Source organism: Canis lupus, chromosome X (assembly GCF_003254725.2).
Source record: "Canis lupus dingo isolate Sandy chromosome X, ASM325472v2, whole genome shotgun sequence".
Classification (NCBI taxonomy): Eukaryota; Metazoa; Chordata; class Mammalia; order Carnivora; family Canidae; genus Canis; species Canis lupus.
This window is the reverse complement of record NC_064281.1, coordinates 95,687,112-95,693,142: the sequence shown is the minus strand read 5'-3', so window position 1 is coordinate 95,693,142 and position 6,031 is coordinate 95,687,112.

Below are 6,031 nucleotides of genomic sequence, written 5' to 3'. Positions count from 1 at the left end.
AAAGGCAGGTGCTCAACTGCTGAGCCACCCAGGCAACCTGATAAATAAATCTTAAAAAGAAGAAAGGCACCTTAACTTTATTTCTGCCCCTGTAAGCCGTGATACAAATCTCACTCGTGTAGGTGACCAAACAAGAACCAACAACTCAATTCTACACCATAAGTTTTTTTACACTGTTTTTGTTTGTATCTATAGTTTGTTTTCATTCTTATATAATAGTACATTGAATGAACATGGCATGTCTTATTTATTCTACTTTTGAAGGATAGCTTCTATTAAACATATACATACATATATTATATTGTATATTATAGGGTACCTGGTAAGGTATTTCTGCCAAATATATACCTGTATGGAATTGCTCACTCATGAAATATGTATATCTTCAAATTTAGTAAATAATATCAGATAATTTTCAAAAATGATTGCAACAATTTACAGTCTCATGTTCTTGTCAGCCATTGTTAGTGTCAGGCTTTTAATCTTCACCAATCAAGTGGGTATGCAATAGCGTCATATTGTGGTTTTAATTTGCATTTCTCTGATTACTGATGAGGTTAAGCAAATTTTCATATGTTTATTATCTAGTTGGATTTACAATTTTGTGGAGTGACTACCCAAGTCTCTAGCCTATTTTCCTATTCTGCTGTCTTTGATTTGTAGGAATTCTTTATTCATTTTGGAAAACAGCCATTTTTTCTACTGGATTTATTGCAAATATCTACTCCATTCTGTGACTTGTCTTTTCACCTTATTGTATTTTCTTTTCTTTTTTTTTTAAGATTTTATTTATTTACTCATGAGACACACACACACACACACACACACACACACACACACACACAGACACAGGCAGAAGCAGGCTCCATGCAGGGAGCCCAATGTGGGACCTGATCCCGGGTCTCTAGGATCACACCCCGGGCTGAAGGCGGCGCTAAACCGCTGAGCCACCTGGGCTGCCCTGTATTTTCTGACAAGGAGAATTTCTTTTATTTTTTGAAAGGGAGAGAGAGAGAGAGAGAGAGAGAGAAGGCAAGGGAGAGAGAATATTAAGTAGGTCCTATTATGTTAAAAGTAGTACTGATATGGACAGGAGAAATCCTACTGGTCTGATATGTGTTAGAAGATTGTCTGCTCAATGATTTTGGAAGTGGAAGTCTGTATAAGGGTTGTGAACTAGACAGAGGGCCCCATCCCTCACCTCAATGACTACTATGGTTAAGGACTGTGGGCTATATGAGGGCTCCTTTATGTTAGGCTAGGAATCCTGGACTGCGCAGGGACCATATATGGTTGCTGGGCTGTGGTATGCATATGAGTGCTGCTCTTGAAAGAAGATTATTTAGAAGGAAAAAAAATTGATCGAGAAAAAGGGATGGTTCAAAATAAATTTGATGAAATATCATTTAAAATACTGCTGAAAGAACTCTGATACTAACAAAAGAATGCCATCACATATTTACCATGACCGCATGGAATTTACCTTAGAAATGTGAAGATTGGGATGCCTGAGTAGCTCAGTGGTTGAGCGTCTGCCTTTGGCTCAGGTCGTGATCCCGGGGTCCTGGGATCAAGTCCCGCATCGGGCTCCCCGCAAGGAGCCTGCTTCTCCCTCTGCCTGTATCTCTGCCTCTCTCTCTGTGTCTCTCAGGAATAAATAAATAAGTAAATAAATAAATTAATAAATAAATTAATTAATTAAAAAAAAAGAAATGTGAAGATTGGAGCACCTGGATGGCTCAGTCAGTTAAGTGTCTGCCTTCAGTTCAGGTCATGATCCCAGAGAGCCAGGATTGAGCCCTGAATCGGGTTCCCCGCTCAACAAGGAGTCTGCTTCTTCTGACCCTCCCTCCTCTCATGTTCTCTCTCTCTCACTCTTTTTCAAATAAGCAAATAAAAGGTTTTTAAAAAAGAAATGCAAAGATGCTTCAGTATGATGAAATATATTAATATTATAATATTTATTATATTAATAGGGGAAAAGTAGAAAACAAATGATCTTCTTGATATATGCTCAAAAAGACATCTGAGAGAATTCAATGTATCCTTAGGATAATATTTTATAAAACCTTACTGAAGCAGGAATAAATGGATATTGCCTTAATATGACAAGAAAAATTGACCTCAAAAAAACGAGCATCATCTTTCATGTTTTTTTCTGACCTACCTCCTGTCTTCTCTTTGATGCCTTGATTAGCAAGCAACTGGGTTTGCCCTAAAGAAAACGGCTACAGCTTGTAATTTTTCTCAAAGATTTTATTTATTTATTCATGAGAGACACACACAGAGAGAGGCAGAGACACAGGCAGAGGGAGAAGCAGGCTCCATGCAGGGAGCCCGACGTGGGACTCGATCCCGGGACCCCGGGATCATGACCTGAGCCAAAGGCAGACACCCAACCACTGAGCCACCCAGGCGTCCCTCAGCTTGGAATTTAAAAAAAAAAACAACTTTACATTTCAACAGTCTTCTGGAATAGAGAGTAACCTTTCAATATCTGGCTCTGATGGAAGTCGGATGCTGCCCCTACAGACAAATGTGTTGTGCAAATCTGTGTAAATAAAGCTGAGCTGGAAGCCCTTTGGCAGATTGAAAGGAAGCTGTATTTTCTGGCTAGAAGTGGGGCAGCTGGCAAGCAGGAAGGTAAAAATTCTTTTTTTGTGGGCTGAGAATGTGAGAGAGAGGGAGTGTCACCGTAAGATTACAAAACAGAATTGAGGAGTGTTATGTAATGAATGGCCTGGGCTGGTGGGAGAGAAGGGAGAGAGTGGCTTGTCTAGCATGGAACCTGTTGGATACTTGAAATACTTTAAGAGCTACCTCAAGGGTCAGAGCATAAGGAGGCTTAGGTGAAGCCATCAACCAAGATAGATGAGGTAGTCTATATTGGAATCGCTAAGGATCTCAACTCTTAGTCCCTATTTCCCTCACACTTAGGTTTCTGCTATTTGGTTTGCTAGCTTCAAATGATATTCTTTGAGGAGTGCCTGTGTGGCTCAGTTGGTTGAGTGTCCAACTCTTGGTTTGGGCTCAGGTCATGATCTCAGAGTAGTGAGACTGAGCCCCAAGTTGAGCCCTGCATGGAGCTGGGCGCGGAGCCTGCTTGAGATTCTCCCTCTCCCTCTCCCTCTGCCTTTCCCTGCCCCCTTGTGTGCTTGCTCTCTCTCTCAAATTAAAAAAACATCTTAAAAAATGATATCCTTTGACTTTCACCTATGGCATGTATTGCGATCGTTGAGTTACTTCTACGTTTCTCCTTCATTCCCTTTTTGGGTTGTATTTCTACTTTGTCAGAGAGCATTCTTCAAAGTATTATTACTTTATATGATCCTATCAAGTAGTTTGATGCCACTCAATTTTCGTTTTTCTTAATTTTTAAAATTTTTTTTATTTATGATAGTCACATAGAGAGAGAGAGAGAGGCAGAGACATAGGCAGAGGGAGAAGCAGGCTCCATGCACCAGGAGCCCGACGTAGGATTCGATCCCGGGTCTCCAGGATCACGCCCTGGGCCAAAGGCAGGTACCAAACCGCTGCGCCACCCAGGGATCCCTCAATTTTCTTTTTTGTAGGTCACTTGTTTTCAGTTTTTTCTTCCTTTTGCCTGTAGATCTAAAGGATTTTTAAATCACTAATGTCCATTTTATTAGATTGCATCTCTGAGTTGATGGTCAATTTTCCCAATTATAGAATGGGCTCTTTATCTTTTATTTTTTTTAAAGATTTTATTTTTAAGTAATCTCTACACCCATTGCGGGGCTCAAACTTACAACACAAGAGCAATAGTCACACATTCTACTGACTGAGCCAGCCAGGTGCCCCTAAAATGTGCTCTTTAAATATTTATCAGGTGCTCTTTTATTCTAGAAAGTTGTGTTAAGATTTTAATTTAATAATATTAGTTCTCTTCATTATTTGATTTTTCAAGAGATTCCAGATATATCTAGCAGTTTCCTCTTTACCTTTATTTTGTTTTGGTTCGATAGGCTCTTTTCCATTGTCATTCTTTCTTTCCTGTATTAGTCAATCATATCCATTCTCTTTTGGCTACTTTGTAATTTGGTCTTCTGAGATGATTTTGTCTTTTTCTTCATTTTTTTTTCCTTGAGTTCAGTTAGCACGCACTTCACATGTTCCTGTTTGTGTCTGAGTTTTTGAATTTCTGATTCATAGTATTCTTTCATATCTGTAATTGCTTGTTTAATATATTAAACCCATGAATTTTCTTATAGTAGCTTTGTGCAGATGTTAGATTCCTTTTTTTAAATCATTATAAACTGTGCTGGGAGTTCCTGGTTCAGCAATAATAGTTGATGCCATAGGCGGAAAGGAGTTTGAAGGCCTTATTTGGTTTATTGGTTCAAGAGCACCCTCTTCTGTTGATATGATGAAGTACAGTTTCTTTAATAAATGGTGCTGGTGGGGGGGTCATTTGAACTTGTGATTCTGTGATGCCATTTCTCCAATAGATACTTCTCCCTTCCAAGTTACTGCCTTCTTCTTTCTTAAGCCTTTTGTTCAGTGCAGTTTTGAGGCGCCTTCCTTTTGACTCTTAGTGTTCAGATCTACCAGGTCTCAAACCTGTTCTTAGTATTTATTTAGTCAGACTGTGACTTTCTCCTGAAAATGAACTCTAAGTAATGTTATATTTTACCATTGCTGGTACCCCGAAGAAGACTCCTCTTTTCCTCACAATTCCTTTTTATTTTTAATTTTTTTATTTTTAAAGATTTTATTTATTTATTCATGACAGAGAGAGAGAGAGAGAGAGAGAGAAGTAGACTCCGTACAGGGAACCCGACATGGGACTCGATCCTGGGTCTCCAGGATCACACCCCAGGCTGAAGGCGGCACTAAACCGCTGAGCCACCGGGGCTGCCCCACAATTCCTTTTTAAATACTTTATTTATTTATTTGAGAGAGAGAGAGAGAGCACATGAGTAGGGGAAGGGGCAGAGGGAAAGAGAGAGAGAGAGAGAGAGAGAGAATCTCAAGCAGACTCCCTGCCGAGTGTAGAGCCTGATATGTGGCTCAATCTCACGACCCTCAGATCGTGACGTGAGCTGAAACCAAGAGTCAGATGCCTAACTGACTAAGCCACCCAGGTGCCCCTCTTCTTCACAATTCCTGTCTGACATTTCATTAAATGGAACCATATAACATGCAGCCCTTTGTGACTGACTTCTTTCTCTTGGCATAGTGTCTTCAAGGCTCACCTATGTTGTAGCAGGCTATAGTTTATGTTAGGGATTCCCTTTGTGTTGTGTATTCTATGGTTTTTGACAAATGTGTAATGAATGACACGTATCCTCCATTATATATTATATAGAATAGTTCACTGCCCTAGGGAGACGTGGCTGGCTCATTTGGAAGAGCATGCAACTCTTGATCTTGGGGTCAGGAATTCAAGCCCCAAGTTGGGTGTAGAGATCACACACACTCACACACACAGACAAAAGAATAGTTCACTGCCCTAAAAATCCTGTGTTCCACCTATTCATCCCTCCCTCCCTCAAGCACCCTGGCAACCACTGATCTTTTTACTATCTCCATAGTATTGCCTTTTCCAGAATGTCATATATATAGTTAGGTTCATACAGTATGTAGCCTTTTCAGATTGGTTTCTTTCACTTAATAATATATATATAAGATTCTTCCAGGGCAGCCCGGGTGGCTCAGTGGTTAAGTGCCACCTTCAGCCCAGGGTGTGATCCTCGAGTCCCAGGATCGGGTCCCACATTGGGCTCCCTGCGTAGAACCTGCTTCTCCCTCTGCCTGTGTCTGTCTGTCTGTCTCTCTCTCATGAATAAATAAATAAAATCTTTAAAAAATAATAATAATAAAAAGATTCTTCCATGTCTTTTCTATGACTTGATAGCTCATTTCATTTTTTAGCACTGAATAATATTCCATTGTCTGCATATACCACGGTTTATTTTTCTGTTCACTTTTTGAAGGATATCTTGGTTGCTTCCAAGGTTTGGCAGTTATAAACAAAGCTGCGTTGCTCTTTTTATGTTTCCCATATTTT